At 39.8% G+C, this 22,726-nt stretch overlaps 1 non-coding gene across 1 annotated transcript; it reads left to right on the top strand.

The window, feature by feature from the left end:
- Positions 1 to 3,893: 3,893 nt before the first annotated feature.
- On the top strand, positions 3,894 to 4,000 carry LOC130020232 (U6 spliceosomal RNA). Its single transcript, XR_008791987.1, has one exon. It is a non-coding gene; the product is annotated as a U6 spliceosomal RNA (small nuclear RNA).
- The last annotated feature ends 18,726 nt before the right edge of the window (positions 4,001 to 22,726 follow it).

Below are 22,726 nucleotides of genomic sequence, written 5' to 3'. Positions count from 1 at the left end.
GTTCAATCTTGGGAGATTATAGGAATCCAGAAATTTATCCATTTCTTCTAGGTTCTCTTGTTCTGTGGCATACAGACTCTCAAAGTAGTCTCTGATGATCTTTTGAATTTCATTGGTTTCTGTTGTGATATCCCCTTTTTCATTTCTGATACAGTTTATTAGGGTTCTCGCTGGTATAACTGGACAACCACATGCAAAAAATGGACTTAGACTTTGACCTAACACCATGCACAAAAGTCAGATCAAATAGATTAAAGATCTCAACATCAGGCCAAAAACCATAAGATACATTGAAGACAAGGTCGGCAAAACCCTCCACGATATTGAGGTTAACGGTATCTTCAAAGACGAAACTCCACTGACCAAGCACGTGGAAACAGAGATAAACAAATGGGACTATCTTAAATTAAGAAGCTTCTGCACCTCAAAAGATACAGTGACCAGAATATAAAAGACAATCTACAGAATGGGAAAGGATATTTACCAAATACCCATCCGACAAAGGGTTGATATCAAGGGTATACAAAGCACTGGTTGAACTCTACAAGAAGAAAACATCTAACCCCGTCAAAAAACGCTATATAACTGAAACTCACTCATGAACAACTTTGTAACTGTATATCTCATGGTGACTCTGTTAAAAGTATCCAAAAAATTAAATAGAATATTGAAAAGTGCATGTAATTATAAAATACACAAAATAACAAAAGTAACTTTGCAAAATATTGCAAAAATATAGATAACAGGCTGTCTTTGTATCTTGGTCACTGTTTCTTTTGAGGTTCAGAAGCTTCTGAGTTTAATGTAGTGCTATTTGTTTGTCTCAACTTCCACTTGCTTGGTCAGTGGCATTTCATCTTTGAAGATAAGCTTTAGCTTCAATATAATGGAAGATTTTGTGTACACTTTCTTCCATGTACCTTACTAATTCTGGTCTGATGTTGAGGTCTTTAATCCATTTTGATCTGACTTTTGTGCATGGTGTTAGACAGTGGTCTGAGTCCATTTTTTTTTTGCATGTAGCTGTCCATAAGATTGAAATCAACCACAAGTGTGTGGGGGGCAAAGGGTAAGTAAGATAGAAAAGGAACCACAACAACAATGATAGCTGGAAATGATCACACTGGACAAGAACTGACTGTTAAAAGCGGGTAAAGGAATATACCAGGTAACCATTCAGTATATGTATTACAAACCACAAACCACAATATCCAAAAGGAGAGAGAAAAAGAGCAATAGTGAGAGAGAGAGAGAAAGAGAAAGAGAGAAAGTACCTGCAATAGTGACAAGATGAAGGTGGTGGTGATGGGAGGTATACTGTGGAAAATGTACTAGGAAAGGTATACTGGTGGAGGGATGGGTGTTGGAACACTGTATGACTGAAGCCTATTCATGAACAGCTTTGTAAGGATCTATCTCACAGCAATCGATAGTAAAATGTTTTTAAAAAAAAGAGTGCAGAAAAACACTTATCTCACCTTTCATCTAGAGAATTCACCTTCCTTAAACAATGAACACCATACACCAGAATCAACTTGTATACCAAGGAATTCTATGACATCAATTCAGAGTTATGGTCCAGAGATGGAGTGAAAAGGTTTTGTGCTTCCTACAGTTCTGTACCCTCATTTGTGTCCTTTGGTGACTGAAAAATTTGTTTTAAAGCCTGTTTTAGATTAATTCCAAATTTAGTATATTCTGATATGACTGGCTTATCTTTGGGGGATTTGTATAACTGTATGTTGATATTTTGCAGAAGGATTATTTCGTGATTATATGGTGAGTGATGACTTGGGACTTTAACAAAGAACTCGATGTTCAGAATAGAAAGCATTTAGAAAAGTGTTTCTGATAGACCAGTAGGATAAGTGGGAAAGAACAGAGTTTCCCATATTCTTTAGTTTAGTTTTTTCTCCTTTCATATTTATGAAAAATGAAATAAGGATGATATTGTTCACATGAATAAGAGGATAAAGAAACAAAAACGCACAATGTTAAGAAGTAATTGCACTCTGATTTGTGAACAAAGAATTTTGTAGTTTGCCAACCTATGTAAATTATACGCAGTTGGGAAAAGGCCTCCAAGCAGGGGAAATATAATCATTTCATCTACCTTTTTTCTCATTTAGTGTTTCTAACACTGACTCTATTGTATGACAGAAATATTCAAAAATACATTAGAATTACAGACAATCTTTGAAGTTCACTCCTGTTGGGCATGGGGTCTCTATAATAGGTTATATCATATGTGTGCTTGGAGCTCTCTAGAGACCAGATGGACTCCAGAAATAGAATTTCTTGAACCTTAATTCTTGAAATGAAGTCTTCTCTCCTTCTCATTAGGCAACGATGGGAGCCCTACTGCATACACTTTACAATCCATACATAAACTAAGAACCTCCTCCAATTGCCATTTGGCACTTTCAATATTTCAATAATTATACATTTTCATGTGATGTACCTTTGACAAAGCTTTGAGTAGAGCCTTTGAAAAAAAGATACCATATGATTGCAGAGAAGCCTTCGAGCAATCATAGGAGTAAGCTAACTGTATACTTCAAAAAAAAGTAATCTATGTGGATGGTCGGTGGCTAATTCACATTTCCCTATACTTTTAAGATAGAGTTGAGATTCCTCAAAAGTTCTCATAACTTATTTAGAAATGCATTTCACAAAATATACTAGTGTATGCCCCCAGATTTTTCCTGGAAGGTAACTTTCTGTTCTCTGGTTATTTCTTTTTTTAATTTCCTTTATTAGCTTCCTCTTACATTGAACTTTAGAACTTGAAGCAACTCAGAACATGACATCTATTCCAATTTCATACAATTTTAGATAATGTCAAATATAAAAATCTCAAATTGAAAATATATAATAACACACATTAGTTTAAAAAATGTACCAAGATGTTTGTTGAACTCTAGACTTGCTTATAAGATCTCTCCATTTAAATATTTCATAAGAGTTTCAAGCTCAACATGATCAAAGGTAAATTTAATCTACAATACTTTGTCTTCACTACTTATAATAAAGCAAATGTGAACATGCTAACTTTTTTTTTGCTAAACACATGTTAACCCATCCTAGTTTGAATATCCCTCTCTACTTAGGAATATTAATCACCAGATCATTTAATTCTACCTTTCTATTCTCTTTCAAAACTACTCCTGCTTTCTTTATTTAACCATTATCACTAGCTCTGTTCAAGTCATACTGACTAATGCAAAGAGCTTTAACAAAATTCCCTATATTCATTCCAATCCATTTTCTTAAATGTACATCTGATCTTATCATCTTTAAACTTTAGACAGCTTTTACAATAAGTTTCTAAATGTATACTATGGTCTCAAAACTGCACAATCTGGCCCCTCTTTACCTCTCCAGTCTCTCCTCCCACTCTCCCCTCATGATTTTCAGTCCAAATATTACAGTATTTCACATTCGTCTCTGCCTTGGGACCTACACTTAGCTATTTCTGCCTTATATGCCCTCTGCCCACACTTACCTAGTTAATGGTTTGTACTAACTAATCTAGCATTTTAAAACTGTATCTTCATTCAACAAAGTGTAGATACAAAAAAAAAATAGCCCATGCATCCTTTAGGTGAGCCATAATTGCAAGAAATTAGGCAAAGACTCCTTCTGTTTCCCCTCACCTATAATTTCTGTTTACACAGATGGTGTGCTCTAAAAAGTCTTGCTTTGAGTTTATAAGAAAACTAAAATCAAACAGAGACATTTTATTTACTGATTAATCAAGTCAAAGCCAGCTTCCCCAAAGACCAAATCTATATACTTCTAGTTCCATTTAATGTGGCAAGCTTTGTTTATGATTTTTTGTTCATTCAGTGTACAGAGAGAGTAACTATGTCAAGGCGAAAATAGTTTCTACTGTGCTCGCTTTGGCAGCACATATACTAAAATTGGACCGATACAGAGAAGATTAGCATGGCGCCTGCGCAAGAATGACATGCAAGTTCATGAAGCGTTCCATACTTTTTTCACTAATTGTTGTTACTGTTTTTGGCATATCGAATACCATGCAATAGAAGAAGGAAATTGATTAAAGCAATGCATTGTTTCTCATATATCCCAAAGTGTGAATTGTAGTTGGACCTGAGAATGAACCAGAAAGCAATAGCAATGGCACTAGAAATCGCTGAAAGTCAACTGTATGATTTCCTCAATCTCTCATTTTGCTTCCCTTCATACTCCTGCTTCATCCATAGATGCGGTTAACCCTCTGCCTTTCAAAAAAGAAGAACACAGAATTTTTATTCTTATAGGGCTGGAGCGATAGCACAGCGGGTAGGGCGTTCACCTTACAAGTGGCCAACATGGCCGACTGGAGTTCAATTCCTCTGCCCCTCTCAGAGAGCCCGGCAAGCTACCGAGAGTATTCGATAAGCCAAACACAGTAACAACAAAGTCTCCAATGGAGACGTTACTGGGCCCGCTCGAGCAAATCGACGATCAATGGGAGGGCCTTTACCTTAACTTTGGAGGCAATGTGCGTTTCATTCAAAATACTTGTAACATTTATTATTCTTTCACCTAACTTCAAACTCTAAGAACAGTCACTATGTCTAGATTACAAACCCCAGAGCCTTATCTAAGGAAGGACAGAGGAGTGGATTGTATTTGGATATTTTCAACTGTTGTACCTTTGTATGACTCCACACCTGGCAGCAAAGTATGAAAGGCAGTGAATGTCAAAACATTTTATATCAATCAAAAATTACCTGTTTTTTTAACCATCGTCTGTTCTTGGGAACATGAATTGTTTTCAGATTCTGGCTGTTGTGGCTATTGTGAATAGTGCTGCAATAAATATAGAACTGCAGATAGCATTTTTACAGTGTGCTTTTGCGGCCCTCCGAGTATGTTCCCAGAAGCGGTATTGCTAGGTCATGGAAGCTCAATTTCCAGTTTTTTGAGGAATGAACATGCTATTTTACAAAAAGGTTGGACCAGTCTGCTTTCCCACCAACAAATAAGAAGAGTTTCTTCCTCCCTATATCTACACCAGCACTGGTTTTTCTTGTCCTTTTGAATGTGTGCCAGTATCTGTGGTGTGAGACGATTGCTGTTTTGATTCTTATCTCCCTGATGATCAGCAATGTGGGGCATTTTTCATGTGTTTTTTAACAATCTGTATTTTTTCTTTGAGAAAGTTTCTGTTCATTTGTCCTCCTCATTTTTTGATGGGGTTAGATGATTTTTTTCTTGTAAAGTTCTACCAATACATCATATATCTTGGATATTAATCCCTTATCAGATGGTATATCTTACACAATGGAATGGAAACTATGGAAACTATGGTACATCTACATAATTAAATACTCTGCAGCTGTTAAGAAAAAATGAAGTCATAAAATTTGTTTATAAATAGATGTACGTGGAAAGTAACATGCTGAGTGAAATTAGTCAGAAGAAGAGGGACAGATATAGAATGAATGCACTCACTTGTCGAATGTAAATAAACATAATATGAGCCTTAAAACTCAAGGACAAGAGCCAGGAGTGTTGACCCATAGTTGGGAGCCTGTTTCAAGTGCTTGTAGAGAAAGGCAGTTGGGATAGAGAAGGAGACCTGTATTTCCAACAAAAATAGTTGAAAATGATCACTCTGGATAAGAATTGCTTGCTGAAAGTAGGTAGAGAAACAAACAAGATAACCTCCCAGTATCTGTATGGTAAATTCCAAAAGAGAGAGTTAAGGGGTGGAGAGAGAGAGAGAGAGAGAGAGAGAGAGAGAGAGAGAGAGAGAGAGAGAGAGTTGCCTGCCATAGAGGGGGTTGAGAGGTGGCGGGAAGGAAACTGGGATCACTGGTGGTGGGAAATATACAATTGCGGAGTAGTGGGTGTTGGAACATTGTATGACTGAAACCCAATCATGAACAATTTTGTACCTGAGTATCTCACGGTGACTCAGTAAAAATTACCTGTTTTCAGGTATCATCTTTTCAAGCAAGTTCCTTCCACCTGTAGCCACATAATTCTGTTTTACAATTTAACACTTGTTCTGAGGTGTTCTATCTATGGTGCTGTGGTGATGAGTTAGGGGTACTTGCAGTAGTGAGAATGCACTAGGGAAACAGTCCTCTGTAGCTATGACTCAAGGGTCAGGGAAGCAGACTCCAGAGTTTTCCAAAATGAATGCTCTGCATGAGAGGAAAAGATTGAGTCAGTGAGTCAAAGGCTTTAGACTAATAATAAGCGAAAAACAGAAATATAATGCTGTGATATATTTTTAACCCTTTCAACATTAGATTTTTCCTAAATTTCTTCTTCTCTCTTCTGTTTTTCTTTTTTTCTCAAAGTGATTATAAAATCTATCATCAAGGTAACCGTCCTTTTTAAATAGAGCTTGGGAGCAGAAATGGGAGCTGACAATTTGAAGGTAGGATTGTAGCAGAAAAAAAGGGGGTTGGATGTTGTAAGCTCTTTTCTTGGTTATTTCTTAAGCACAGTGGATATTAAATTAAATCAGCATTGACTCCCTGCTCTATCCCTAAACTTTATGGCTATCCTAATCAGTTTCATTTGTTTATTTATCAATTTTATAGACCCCAAAGGATCTAAGGTTCCCCAAAAATTAAATTATGGTTGGTGTTAAGGGTGAAAATGTCCTAAAATTTCTTATATTTACTCCTTATTAGAATCAATGCCTGACACATCACTACGTTGACAACATACAACTCTCATTCTCAGGTCATGTTAGATAGCATTATTTTCCCCATGTACCAAAGAAAAATGTCGTTTTCATTTATCCAGCATATTGTATTACCATATAATGGGGTGTAAAACTCTTGAAATCAATCTGAATTTAACAGGATATAACACATTATGAAAAAATGTACGCCTGGCTACTCTCCTTTAATGACACAGTATAAAGGCATGAGTTTAGGGCTGGAGCAATAGCACAGTAGAAAGGCATTTGCCTTGCACACAGCCAACATGGCGGACTCGAGTTCGATTCCTCCACCCCTCTCAGAGAGCCCGGCAAGCTACCGAGAGTATCTTGCCAGCACGGCAGAGCCTGGCAAGCTACCAGTGACGTAGTCAATATGTCAAACACAGTAACAAGTCTCATGATAGAAACGTTACTGGGCCTGCTCGAGCAAATCGATGAACAATGGGACAACCATGACCGTGATACTTTTTCTTAATGTTGACTATGATATGCGTCCATAATAAAACTCATTCCTTGCATGCATAAAGCCCTGAGTTTGATTCCCATTGCTGCAAAAATAATTTTTAAATATTCAGCTCAAAATAATCTTGGATTTAGATGGAATATGACTCAATAGTCTAATGTATGCCTCGTAAGCATGAAACTTTGGTTCATCTCTAGCAACACACACACACACACACACACACACAGAGATATGAACAATTCAACAGCTATTTAAAGATCATTCTACCTCCAATGCTCCAGATACTACTTTCAAATGTGAACAAACATTAGTAATAGTAGACCATATGTGATACACAAAACAAGTCAGAATAAACTTATTAATATTAAAATCACACCAAACATATTCCTGGTATAATCTAGAAATCACTTAAAAGAAGAAAGAGAGGAAAGGAAGTGTGGAAAATAATCAATATTCTATTAAACAATTAACTGAGTTAATAAGAAAATCAAAGGTGAAGTAAAAATTGTCTGTAGATGAATGAAGCAGGGCTTCAGAACCTGTGGGGTACAGCATAGGCTGCACTGAGAGGAAAATACACAGCAATACAGGTCTACTCCAGGAAAAAAAATTACAAATAAATAATCTAAACTCATACTGATGGTATCTATAAAATGGAGAAGGAAAAACAAGACACACTACACAGAAGAAAATCAGAAAATGCAAAGCAGAAATTAATAAACTGAAATAAAAACTATCCAAATGATAATAATCAGAGTGGGTTCTTTGGAAAAGATAAACTAAGTAAACCAGTAACAAAACTCACAAAGAAAAGAGAGAAAACACAAATGAAATTTTAATTTTTAATTTATAAAGTAGTTACCAGATATTTCATAAATGCAAAGAGGAGATCAGGAGAGAGTACTAGAGAACTACAAAGTATTAGATTACTACAAACTCTTCCTTGATTGTGATCTTTATATATGGCAACCTGCAATTTACGTGAGAAAAAAATGGTTAAATTCTTAGAAATATACAACATTCCATTCCAACACTGGAACCAAAAGTAGCAGAAAATCCTAACAAATCTATCACAAGTTTCAAGATTTAAATGATAATAAAAACCCTTCTAAATACCTCAAATCCAGGACCAGATAGTTTTAAAATAAATGCTACCAAAATTTTAAAAGAAAATCAATATATTAAGTCAAAGAAAATCTCTTCAACAAATGTCTTTAGGAAAAATGTTAAATAAGAATGAGATGATAACCACACCTCATATTCTTCATAAAAGTAAAAAAAAGTGAATTAGAGATCTAGAGATTAGACCAGAATCCATAAAATACATTGAAGGAAACATTGGTAAAATTCTCCAGCAATGTGGAATTAGACAGGAAGAGGGATAAAGGAAGAGAATGGACTAGAGTGGGACCAATAGGAGGGCAAAGGAGAAACAGGAGGAAGTACACAGAGAAATAATTGCACTTAAGTAGAATTAAGTAGCACTTCTTTGGATAGCTAGTAATGGAGTGATCAAGATGGACTCAGCAAGGAAGTGGTAGAAGCTCCTCAAAGCTTGGGGGAGGCATTCGTTTTACTCCAAGTAGCATAAGTCTTTCTTTACATCAAGAAATACATCCTCCTGGTTTAACATTCGAAATCAATCAACATAATCCACCATATCAACAAAAGAAAAGATAAAAAGCATATGATCATATCAATAGATGCAGAGAAAGCATTTGATAAGATCCAGCATCCCTTTATGATGAAAACCCTAGCCAAAATGGGTATAGAGGGGACCTTCCTCAACATAATTAAAGCCATCTACCACAAGCCTACAGCAAGCATCATCCTCAATGGGGAAAAACTGAGAGCCTTCCCTCTAAGATCAGGGACGAGACAGGGATGCCCACTCTCTCCACTGCTGTTCAATATAGTACTGGAAGTACTTGCAATAGCGATTAGGCAGGAAAAAGATATTAAGGGCATTCAGGTAGGAAAGGAAAAATCAAGCTCTCACTATTCGCAGATGATATGATACTCTACTTAGAGAACCCAATAACCTCCACCAAAAAACTCCTAGAAACAATAGACTCGTATAGTAAAGTTGCAGGTTATAAAATCAATACCCAAAAGTCCATGGCTTTCCTATACGCAAACAGTGAGAGAGAAGAAAGCAACATGAAAAAAACAATCCCATTCACAATTGTGCCCCAGAAAATCAAGTACCTAGGAATCAGCTTAACTAAGGAAGTAAAGGACCTGTACAAAGAAAACTACAAAACGCTACTTCAGGAAATAAAAGAGGACATGAGGAAATGGAAAGATATCCCCTGCTCATGGGTCGGGAGACTTAACATTGTCAAAATGGCAATACTACCGAAAGCATTGTATAAATTCAATGCAATCCCTATAAGGATACCCATGACATTCTTCAAAGAAATGGAGCAGACACTCTTGAAATTTATATGGAACAATAAGCCCCCACGAATAGCTAAAGCAATTCTTGGGAAAAAGAAAATGGGAGGAATCAACCTCCCGAACTTCAAACTGTACTACAAAGCAGTAATAATTAAAACAGCATGGTACTGGAACAAAGGCAGAACTGCAGACCAATGGAACAGGGTTGAATACACTGACATCTCTCCTCAATCATATGCTCATCTAATCTTTGATAAAGGTGCAAGTAATGTGAAGTGGAGTAAGGAAAGCCTCTTTAATAAATTGTGTTGGTATCACTGGACGGCTACCTGCAAAAAAATAGGCTCAGAACTCTGCCTAACACCATGTACAAAAGTAAGATCAAAATGGACTAAAGACCTCAACATCAGACCAGAAACCATAAGGTACATTGAAGATAAAGTTGGCAAAATCCTCCATGACATTGAAGCTACTGGTATCTTCAAAGATGCCACGCCACTGGCCGAGCAAGTGAAAACAGAGATAGATAAATGGGACTATCTTAAACTAAGAAGCTTCTGCACCTCCAAAGAAACAGTGACCAAAATACAAAGACAGTCTACAGAATGGGAAAGGATATTCACCGAATACACATCTGACAAGGGGTTGATATCCAGGATATACAAAATACTGGTTAAACTCCACAAGAAGAAAACATCCAACCCCATCCAAAAATGGGGCAATGAAATGAACAGAAACTTTCTCAAAGAAGAAATGCGAATGGCAAAAAAGCACATGAGAAAATGCTCTACATCATTAATCATCAGGGAGATGCAGATCAAAACCACAATGAGATACCATCTCACACCTCAGAGACTGGCCCACATTCAAAAGAACAAAAACAACCGATGCTGGCGTGGATGTGGTGAGAAAGGGACACTCCTTCACTGTTGGTGGGAATGTCCACTGGTTCAGCCCTTCTGGAAAACAGTATGGACGATTCTCAAAAAATTAGAAATTGAGCTCCCATTTGACCCAGCAATACCACTCCTGGGAATATATCCCAGAGAGGCAAAAATGTATAGTCGAAGTGACATCTGCACTTGTTTGTTCATTGCAGGACTCTTTGCAATAGCCAGAAACTGGAAGAAACCTGAATACCCAAGAACAGATGACTGGTTAAAGAATCTTTGGTACATCTACACAATGGAGTACTATGTAGCTCTTAGAAAAGATGAAGTCATGAAATTTACATACAAGTGGTACAATATGGAAAGTATCATGCTAAGCGAAATGAGTCAGAAAGAGAGGGATAGACATAGAAAGATTGCATTCATCTGGGGGATATAAAGTAACAAAGTATGAGATTAATACCCAAGAATAGCTGAGATCAGCACCAGGAGGATTACTCCATAACTTAGAGGCCAGCCGGGTATCCTAGAGGAAAGGGCAGTTCAGATAGAGAAGGGAGCACCAAATAAAGGATGTTTGGAGGATCCTCCCAGGAGGGGAGATGCATGTCGAAAGTAGACTATGGACTGAACATGTTTGCCACTCAATGCCTCTTTTGCAGACCACAACACCCAAAAGGAGAGAGAGAACACAGGGGATTGCCCTGCCACAGAGACAGGGGGGATGGGGGGATGGGGGTGGGAGGGATATTATCCATGGTGGTGGAAAATGGGCACTGGTGGAGGGATGGGTATCTGATCATTGTATAATTGAAACCAAAGCACAAAAAATTGTAAATCTACAACTTAAAAAAAATAAAATAAAATAAAGGGAAAAAAAAAAGAAATACATCCTCCACACCCTGTTCAACATTTCTTCCAGTACAGTGGCTTACAAATAAAAAAATTGTATTGAAAATAAACTGAGGAAATAACTAGATGTCAATTGGTAAAGTCTTAACATCACACAGGAAACAAATAACATCAATAACTAAATCTTGGTCTTTTCTTCCTCTGTAATCATCATGTCATCTGATCACATATTAATAGCATCTCCCTCTAAGCAGCACTCTCTTGCAGGAGAGGAAACTAAGGATTGCCCAACTATAATCAAAACCCACATTAAACATGCCAGTAAGAATGATGAAAGAATTATCTTCTCTGTTGGTCACATTAAGAAGAAATTTAGGAATTAAAGCCATAGTACAGCTGACAGATCATTTATTTACCTTGCACATGGCCAAACTGGGTTTGATCCCCAGCACCCAATATGGTCCCCTGAGTCCTCTAGGAATGATCATTGAGTGCAGAGTCAGAAGTAAGCCTTGAGCATTGCTATTTGTGGCTCCCAAAACAACAACAAAAAAGAGATGGACACAGGAAGTCATCTTGGGCTATTTTTTCCATGTGAATTAGAGAAGCTAAGGTTAGAATGAGTAGGTAATAACATCTAACAAATTCTCGGACATTTAAATGAGTGTCTTGTCATTGACTGAACATAAATATAGGAAAACGTCTCCAGGCAAATAGCAAAGCAAGTCTACTCTCAGAGGCACTTTACTTGAGAAGTCCAAGAATGATCTATCTTAGGAATAGCTATTTCTCTTGAAAGAAAGAAATGGTGGTATACATACAATGTGCATGCGTGCGTGCGTGCGTGCGTGCGTGCGTGCGTGTGTGTGTGTGTGTGTGTGTGTGTACTCAATCCATTACTTCTCATTTCCGAAACAGAAGAATTCTCAGAGGACCATTTTCTGAAACACTAAAATTTCCCCCAAAAGTTTCCTGGAACAGCACATTACTCTAACCTGACACCACATTTTTAGATACTACTCAATAAATGTTTGCAGGGCAGTAGTAAACCTTGTTTCTAATAGCAGGCTTCCTGCTGTGTTACCAAAGTGCAGAGGAAATGACAGAGGAGAAAGCTCTTATACAGTATACAGGGAGAGAATCAAAGACCTCCTGACCCAGTCTATTACAGCCCCTCAGAGGAGTTCCATGGGCTTGGAAGCCTCCTTTGTAACCGGTCACTTGCTTTCAACCTCTCCTGAATATGGTGGTTCTCGGGGAGCCACATAGCAGGGAGTCAGCGATGTCTGAACCAGTGAGGGGATAAGCCGAAAGGAGGAATATCTTGTATGTGTCTACTTAGAGTCCAATAGTATCCCCTGCGTTATTTCCCTGACAGTTCAATGGCTGCTGACATTAACCAGGCTTGTGAGGGCAGCAGTGTCAGGTGCCAGCAGCAATGCAATAAGTTTGAGACTTGAGAACTTCCTTTTCTTAAAAAGGTTGCAGAAGCATCTAGATCTCAGGTAGAAGCATGGGAAATGAAAGGGAAAACAAACTGTTACTTTGCAAACCATTCTCTCTAGTTCAGCGCCAGAGGCTCTTAAATGATTTTTAAATTGCTTCAAGTTAAAACAAGTTCTTCAATTAAAAAAAATGGAAACTCTGAAGCCAAAACTCACATTTTAGCCACTGTGTTTGGCACTAATATCTAGAACAACATAACTCAGGCTCTGAAGCAAAATTAGGAAGGCATTTATGGAAGTCAAAAAACTCCAATTGCTAAAGTCGTGTTTCTCTTATTAATTATGGGCCAACCATCTGCCACCGATGAGACTGATGAGAACTGTTCATGCCTCACATTGTTTGTTGGAGGCAGCAATTCTAGCTGTGGAAATCCACACAGCAGAGCTATAGCAATAGACAGGAAATGGGAGGCAATAAATATGGGCCCTTTTGCCACTAAATTAAAACCTTGAACAGAAATATTTAGTGGATTTCTAATGTCTCTTCAGTCAGTACTGCATTACACTGCCACCTCTGATTACAGAGATAGTAATAGTAAAATAAACAAAACAAAAACAAAGAATAAACAAAGCACTGACAGAGCTTTACAATGGTTCAAACAAATGTCTAAATCTAGCCACATTGCTTTCTCTAATATTGGGGTGCCTAACACCATGTACAAAAGTAAGATCAAAATGGATTAAAGGCCTCAACATCAGACCGGAATTCATAAGGTACATTGAAAACAAGGTTGACAAAAACCTTCACGATATTGAAGCTAAAGGTATCTTCAAAGATGACATGCCACTGGCCAAGCAAGTGAAAACAGAGATAGACAAATGGGACTATCTTAAACTAAGAAGCTTCTGAACCGCAAAAGAAACAGTGACCAAAATACAAAGACAGTCTAAAGAATGGGAAAGGATATTTGTCTAATACCCATCTGATAAGCGGTTGATATCAAGGATATACAAAGAAGAAAACATCCAACCCCTTCAAAAATGGGGTGACGAAAGATTGCATTCATCTGGGGAACATAAAGTAAAAAAATGAGAGACTAACACCCAGGAGTGGCCGAGATTAGTACCAAGAATTTTGCTCCATGACTTGGAGGCCAGCCACACGTGCTATGGGAAAAGGAAGCTCAGATAGAGAAGGGAGCACCAAATAAAGGGTGTTGGGAGGATCCTCCCAGGTTGGGAGAAGCATGCTGAAAATAGACTATAGATCAAACATTATTGCCACTCAATGCCTCTCTTGCAAACCACAAAACCCAAAAGTAGAGAGAGAGAACAAAAGGGAATGCCCTGCCAGAGATGCAGGGTGGTATGGGGGGATAGGGGTGGGAGGGATGCTGGGGCCCGTGGTGGTGGAGGATGGGCACTGGTGGAGGGATGGGTACTTGATCATTGTACAACTGAAACCCAAGCACAAAAAATTTGTAAGTCTACAACTGTACCTCATGGTGTTTCACTTAATCACTTAACTTCCTGTTAGTCATTGATTTGCTCGAGCGGGCGCGAGTAACGTCTCCATTTGTCCCTGTCGCGTGCTAGTGTAGCCCAATGGCATCTGTTCGCTCCGGGAACATGAAGAGCCTCAAACCGATCATTCATGATCTTGACAAAGAAGTCTGACCATCTGGTAGGTGGGCAGCCACGCGGTCTTTTGACATCCCGTGGAATCCAGTCAGTAACAGCTCTAGTCCAGCGGTCATCTTTAAATCTCATTACGTGACCAGCCCATCTGATTTTCGACACCTTGGCAAATGAGACAGCGTCCCTGATTCTTGATCGTCCACGGATGTCAGAACTCTGGATTCTTTCTCTCATTTGAGTGAAATGTGATATTTCAAGCATAGCTCTTTCTATTCTTCTTTGGGAGACCTGATTACCGTTCTCATCTTGTTTGCGTAGGGCCCAGGTCTCTGAGACATATGTTAATGCAGGAAGAACCATGGAATCAAAGAGATGTGCCCGGAGCCGGAGGTTCTTCATCCTCTTAGCTCTTTCTTTGACGTTCTTAAAGGCATTTCAAGCCGCTCTCTTCCTCCTGCGCAGCTCGGGTGCCAGGTCATTTGTCATGTTGACTTCTCGACCTAGGTACACATAGCTGTTGCAATCGGAGATGGTCATTCCGTTGAGAGTGAATGGGGCATCAGGAACGAGGCTGTTTCTCATAAACATTGTCTTCGTAAGATTCAGCTGTAGTCCTACCTTTCCACACTCACAGTCAAAGTCGGCCAGCATTTGTGCTGCTTGGCTGATGTTTGGTGTTATTAAAACAATGTCATCAGCAAAGCGGAGGTGGTGTAGTTGCCAACCATCTATCTTCACTCCCATTCCTTCCCATTCCAGTCGTCACATGATGTTCTCGAGTGTGGCACTGAAGAGTTTCGGTGAAATGGTATCACCCTGCTGCACCCCTCTCTTGACGTCAAAGATCACTTCTTTGTAGTATGGTGAGATCCTGGTAGTGAATCCGCAATACAGCTCACGGAGGATCCTGATGTATTGGGCTTGAATGCCCTGATTGGCTAGGTCTTCAATGACCGCTTCTGTCTCAACAGAATCAAAGGCCTTCTTTAAATCAATGAATGATAAACAGAGCGGCATCTTGAACTCCTGAGAAACCTCAATGAGCTTGGTTATCGTGTGGATATGGTCGATGGTGCTGAATCCTTTGCGGAACCCAGCTTGCTCGCATGGTTGTCCTTCATCTAGTGTTCTGCCAATCCTATTTAGGATGACTCGAGTGAACAACTTGTAGATGACAGACAATAGGCAGATCGGGCGATAATTGCCAATGTCATGGATGTCTCCCTTCTTGAACAGTAGTACTGTCCTGCTGGGTTTCCATTGGGACGGAACCTTGCATTCAGACAGGTAGCGAGTGAAGAGCCGAGCCAGTGTATTGATGAGTACTGACGGCAGGTTCTTCAGGTGTTCAGGTCTGACCTTGTCTGGGCCGGGTGCTGTTTGTTTCTTTACCGACGAAATGGCGTGTCAGATTTCAGAAGGGAGAACATTGGGAATGACATATCCATCCTGTGGAATTTGGTATGTCAGCAAGTGGACATGGCTATCGAAGAGATTTGAGTAGAAGTCATGGATAATCTTCTCCATTGCCGTTCTGGAGGATGTGATGGATCCATCAGGACGTCGGAGGGCAGTCATCTTGGTCTTGTAGTTGGCGAAGGACAGGCGGGTGTTACGAATACTTTTCCCGGCTTCTGCCACATCTACCAGTACTTCTGTTCTCTCTTTGATGTCTTCCTTGATCACATCTCTGCACTGCTTTGTGAGCTCGGATGTTAGCTTGTGGAATTTTGCACGAAGGAGACAGTGGTCCTATCCTGTTCGAAATTTTGGGACAACAGCGACATCCATCAGACAAAATCGTCGATTGAATATGATGTCGTCTATTTCATTGTGGAATTGTCCACCGGGAGACTCCCACGTCCATCGTTTAGATTCTGCCTTCTGGAACTGTGAGTTACCATGGATGGTCTTGGTCGACATGATGAACTCAGACAGTCTCTCACCCTGTTCGTTCCATTCTAGGCCATGGGTCCCGATGTGAAGTTCTTCAGCTGATCTTCTCGGTCCTATCTTGGCATTAAAATCACCCACAATGATCTTGTAGAAGGTGTGGTCTTCTTTATAGAACTTCTCTAGTTCCATGTAGAACTTCTCGATTTCTCTTTCATCATAATGAGATGTTGGTGAGTAGAAAACGAAGATAGAAACTGCAGGCAGTGAGCCACATCTATTCAAATGTAAACGTCCCATTGGGGTTGTTAGGCATTCGAATGAATCAATGCTCTTGGCCAAGTTTGTGTTGACAAGGACACCGACGCCTCCAACACCTCTTTTATCGCATGTTCCGAGGAACAATTCTTCTCCAGTGTCGAAAACGGCATGGTTTGATTCGTGCCTTCTTGTCTCGGTCAGACCAATGATGTCGTACTTGATCATTCACGCTTGTACCATCAGGTCCTCGATGGATGCATCTGATGCTAGCGTACGTGCATTGAAAGTACAGACGATCATTTTTGTCTTCCTTCATTGTGGCAGCCTAGGTCGGCCTTGAGCTTTTGTCGGCCTCTCCTTTCTCATCCTTCTCAGTGCTGCCATGTTGGTGAAGCCTTCAGGGTCAGGTGAATGAGACCAGTTGTAGTTACTGGTTTTGGCATATCGAATACACAATGGATAGCTTGCCAGGCTCTTTCGTGCGGGCAGAATACTCTCGGTATCTTGCCAGTCTTTCCGAGAGGGATAGAGGCTTTTGGGGTGACCTCTAATCCCCCTTGTAGGTGTTACCATATTTGAACCCTATCAAATATGGTACGACAATTCCGGAAGATGGGTATTTAGTGGGTCCGGAAAGTGTTCTGGAGTGTGGCGACGGCTGGGTAGTGGAAGTAGTGTCGATAGTGGAAGTCTGCCATGGTGTTTCACTAATAAAATTTTTTTTAAATGGGGTGATGAAAATAAAGGGTATTTGGAGGATCCTCCCAGAATGGAAGTAGCATACTGAAAGTAGACTATAGACCAAACACGATTGCCACTCAATGCCTCTTTTGCAAACCACAACACCCAGAGGGAGAGAGAGAGAGAGAGGGAGAGAGAGAGAGAGAGGGAGAGAGAGAGAGAGAACAAAAGGGAATGTCCTGCCACAGAGGCAGGATGGGATGAGGGGGATGGAGGATGGGAGGGATACTGGTACCCGTGGTGGTGGAAAATGAGAACTGGTGGAGGGATGGGTACTTGATCATTGTATAACTGAAACCCAAGCACAAAATTTGTAAGTCTACAACTGTACCTCATGGTGTTTCACTAATAAAAATTTTTTTAAAATTCGGGGTAGAAATATCAACTTTGCAAAGGGGAGTCTAAAGATTTATGGAAAAGACTGAGTTTGAGATGAAAGCTAAAATAACAGCTCAAACTTGAAGTAGTTAGAAAGGGAAAATAATACTCCTGTTAAACATCAATGTGTGAACAAGCTAGTGGTAGAGAGAAAGAGTTTGGCATTCATGGCTATGTGGGAGGATCCTCTTAGAGATTAAAGAGACATGTTTGGAAAAGTAGTTTGGCCCAGGAAATAAGTTCTTTACTGAAGAATTTGGATTTTTGTCCTATGATGATAGGAAGTCTTTGAAGAGTTGGAACCTCAATGTGAAGTGATGAAAGCAATATTTAATGTGCTGGTAGGATAAGAAAACGTATGGCACAGAAATGACTTTGAAATATTCTTAAATATTTAAAAATGGGAAGTAAAGGTCTGATTTTGGGAATTGCAAGAGTACTATTAGTGAAGGAATTGTCACTAGTACTATTATAAAGAAGAGCTATAAAAACTTTAAAAGAGTAAACTAAAAATGATCATCTGGAAGCAGGTGAGTGGAAAAGGCTGAATTTCCCTTTTTCTCAGTTAAGGAAGACTAACATCTATGCCAACTAAGCACAGGCACACAATTAAACTTCTTGCTTCTATGGTTCTCCTTGGGAACTGGCACCCTTTTATGTGGCTTATCATGGACTGACAATCCCCAACTGTATGACTCCTATAAGCACCTCTAGGTACCCTTTACTCCCAGGCAGCATAAAAGGAAATAGCAGGAATGCTGGGCAGAGGAGGTTTTATGAAACAGACTAGATTAAACATACGTCACTATGTTCTCAATCCCTTGGCCAGTCACAGTCTCATCCTAGTTGCAAAGTATCTGGGACACATTGTCCAACTCTGTTTTGCTGAACTATCGGCAGGTTCTCCCACATTTGTTTTAGGAGAGGAATAATTTGTAATAAAATCATTTATTATGAGAGAAAATAATACTTTTTCTACCTCACTTTTTCTGGAATGCAAATTCACCATCTCGAACAAACATCAAATTGACCACTATCACTTTTTCTTCTTTATCGGGAATATGTAGTTATATCAAATGAAGTTAACCAGGCCCATTGAGGTTTATCTGGAGTTCAAGATGCCACTCTGTCTAACGTTCATTGATTTAAAGAAGGCCTTTGCAGAGATGCAGAACAATGGAACAGGGTTGAATATACTGACATCTCCCCTCAATCATATGATCATCTAATCTTTGATAAAGGAGCAAGAAATGTGAAGTGGAGTTAAAAAAAGGCTCATTAAAGAATTGTGTTGGTAAAACTGGACGGCTACATGCAAAAAAATGGGCTCAGAACTCTGCGTAACGCCATGTACAAAAGTAAGATCAAAATGGATTAAAGACCTCAACATCAGACTGGAATCCATAAGGTACATTGAAGACAAAGCTGGCAAACCCCTCCATGAAATTGAAGCTAATGGTATCTTCAAAGATGTCATGCCACTGGCTGAGCAAGTGAAAGCAGCGATAGATAAATGGGACTATCTTAAACTAAGAAACTTCTGCACCTTAAAAAATACAGTAACCTAAATACAAAGACAGTCTACAGAATGGGAAAGGATATTCACCAAATACACATCTGACAAGGGGTTGATATCAAGGATATATAAAGTACTGGTTGAACTCCACAAGAAGAAAACATATAACCCCATCAAAAAATGGGGCGAGGAAATGAACAGAAACTTTCGCAAAGAAGAAATCCGAATGGCAAAAAGGCACATGAGAAAATGCTCTACATCACTAATCATCAGAGAGATGCAGATAAAAAACAACAATGAGATATCATTTCACACCACAGAGACTGGCCCACATCCACAAGAACAAAAGCAACAGGTGCTGGCGCGGATGTGGCGAGAAAGGGACCCTCCTTCACTGCTGGTGGGAATGCAGTCTGGTCCAACCCTTTTGGAAAACAGTATGGACGATTCTCAAAAAATTAGAATTCGATCTCCCATTTGACCCAGCTATAGCACTCCTGGGAATATATCCCAGAGAGGCAAAAAGGTATAGTCGAAGTGACATCTGCAATTGTTTGTTCATTGCAGCACTCTTTACAATAGCCAGAATCTGGAAAAAACCTGAGTGCCCGAGAACAGATGACTGGTTAAAGAAACTTTGGTACATTTACACAATGGAGTACTATGTAGCTGTTAGAAAAGATGAAGTTATGAAATTTACATACAAATGTTCCTACATGGAAAGTATCATGTTAAGCGAAATGAGTCAGAAAGAGCGGGATAGACACAGAAAGATTGCATTCATCTGGGGAACATAAAGCAACAAAACGGGAGACTAACACCCAGGAAGGGCTCAGATTAGTACCAGGAATTTTGCTCCATGACTTGAAGGCCAGCCACATGTGCTAGGTGAGAAGGAAGCTCACAGAGGGAAGAGAGCACCAAATAAAGGGTGTTGTGAAGACCCTCCCAGGGTGGGAGAGACATGCTAAAAGTAGTCTATAGACCAAACATGATTGCCACTCAATGCCTCTCTGGAAAAACACAGTACCCAAAAGAAGAGAGAGAACAGGAGGGAATGCCATGCCACAGCGGCAGGGTGGGACGGGGGGTGGGGGATGGGGGGTGGGAGGGATGCTAGGACCCATGGTGGGGGAGGATGGGCACTGGTGGAGGGATGGGTATTTGATCATTGTATAACTGAAACCCAAGCACAAAAATTTATAAGTCTATAAGTGTACTCCATGGTGTTTCACTAATAAAAAAATGATAAAACAAATGGGGCAATGAAATGAACAGAAACTTTCTCAAGAAGATATCCGAATGGCAAAAAGGCACATGAGAAAATGCTCTACATCATTAATCATCAGGGAGATGCAGATCAAAACCACAATGAGATACCATCTCACACCTCAGAGAGTGGCCCACATCCAAAAGCACAAAAGCAACTGATGCTGGCGTGGATGTGGCGGGAAAGGGACACTCCTTCACTGTTGGTGGGAATGCCTACTAGTTCAGTCCTTCTGGAAAACAGTATGGACGATTCTCAAAAAATTAGAAATTGAGCTCCCATTTGACCCAGCAATACCATTCCTGGGAATATGTCCCAGAGAGGCAAAAATGTATAGTCGAAGTGACATCTGCACTTGTTTTTTCTTTGCAGCACTCTTTACAATAGCCAGAATCTGGAAAAAAACCTGAGTGCCCAAGAACAGATAACTGGTTAAAGAAACTTTGGTACATCTACACAGTGGAGTACCATGTAGCTGTTAGAAAAGATGAAGTCATGAAATTTACACTACAAGTGGTACTAAATGGAAAGTATCATGCTAAGCAAAATGATTCAGAAAGAAAGGGATAGACATTAAAAGACTGCATTCATCTGGGGAATATAAAGTAACAAAATAGGAGATTAATACCCAAGAATAGCCGAGATAAGTACCAGGGGGATTACTTCATGGATTAGAGGCCAGCCAGGCTGCTAGGGGAAAGGGCAGCTCAGATAGAGAAGAGAGCACCAAATAAAGGATGTTTGGAGGATCCTCCCAGGATGGGAGAAGCATGTTGAAAGTATACTATGAACCGAACATGATTGCCACTCAATACCTCTTTTGCAGACCACAACACCCAAAAGGAGATAGAGAAAACAAAAGGGAATGCCCTGCCACAGATGCAGGGTGGGATGGGGGAAATGGGGGTGGGAGGGATACTAGGATCCATGGTGGTGGGAAATGGGCACTGGTAGAGGGATGGGTATTTGTTCATTGTATAATCAAAACCCAAGCACAAAAATTTATAAGTCTACAACTATACCTCATGGTGTCTCACTAATAAAAATTAATAAAAAAATAAATTAAAAAAAGAAAGCCTTTGTCTATCCCTCTCTTTCTGACTCATTTCGCTTAACATGATACTTTCCATGCATTCATCTGGAGAACATATAGTACCAAATAGGAGACTAACTCCCAAGAGTGGCCGAGATTAGTACCAGGAATTTTGCTCCATGGCTTAGAATCCAGCCACATATACTAAGGTAAAAGGGAACTCAGATAGAGAAGGGAGCACCAAATAAAGGGTGTTGGGAAGATCTTCCCAGAACGGGAGAAGCATACTGAAAGTAGACTATAGACCAAACATAATTGCCACTCAATGCCTCTTTTGCAAACCACAACACTCAAAAGGAGAGAGATAACAGAGGGGAATGCCCTGCCACAGAGTCAGGGTGGGCTGGGGGGATGGGGGATGGGAGGGATACTGGGACCCGTGGTGGTGGACAATGGGCATTGGTGAAGGGATGGGTACTTGATCATTGTATAACTGAAACCCAAGCACAAAAATTTGTAAGTCTACAACTGCACCTCATGGTGTTTCACTAATAAAAATTAAAAAAGAAAATTTAAAAATAAATAAAGAAGGCCTTTGATTCTGTTAAAATGGAAGTGGTCATCGAAACCCTAGACAAACAGGGCATTCAAACTCAATACATCAGAATCCTCCATGAGCTGTATTACAGATTCACTACCAAGATCTCACTATTCTACAAAGAAGTGATCATCCATGTCAAAAGAGGGGCTCATCAGGTTGATACCATTTCACTGAAACTCTTCAGTGCCACCCTCAAGAACGTCATGCAACAACTAGAATGGGAAGAAATGGGAGTGAAGATAGACAGTCGCCAACTACACCACCTCTGCTTCACTGATGACATCATTCTAATAAAACCAAACATTAGCCAAGCAGCACAAATGCTGGCCGACTTTGATTGTGAGTGTAGAAAGGTTGGACTACACCTGAATCTCACGAAGACAATATTTATGAGAAACAGTCTTGTTCCTGACTCTTCATTCGCTCTCAATGAAATGAACATCTCCAAATGCAACAGTTATGTGTGCTTAGGTTGAGAACTCAACATGATGAATGATTTGGCACCTGAGTTGCACAGGAGGAAGAGTGTGGCTTGGAATGCCTTCAAAAACATCAAAGAAATACCTAAAAGGATAAAGGACCTCCAGCTCCAGGCACATCTCTTCGATTCCACTATTCTTTCTGCATTAACATATTCCTCAGAGACCT

This window comes from Sorex fumeus, unplaced genomic scaffold (assembly GCF_029834395.1).
Source record: "Sorex fumeus unplaced genomic scaffold, SorFum_2.1 ptg000010l, whole genome shotgun sequence".
Lineage (NCBI taxonomy): Eukaryota > Metazoa > Chordata > Mammalia > Eulipotyphla > Soricidae > Sorex > Sorex fumeus.
Note: the sequence above shows the minus strand (reverse complement) of the source record. Positions and strands in the feature narration are given on the sequence as shown.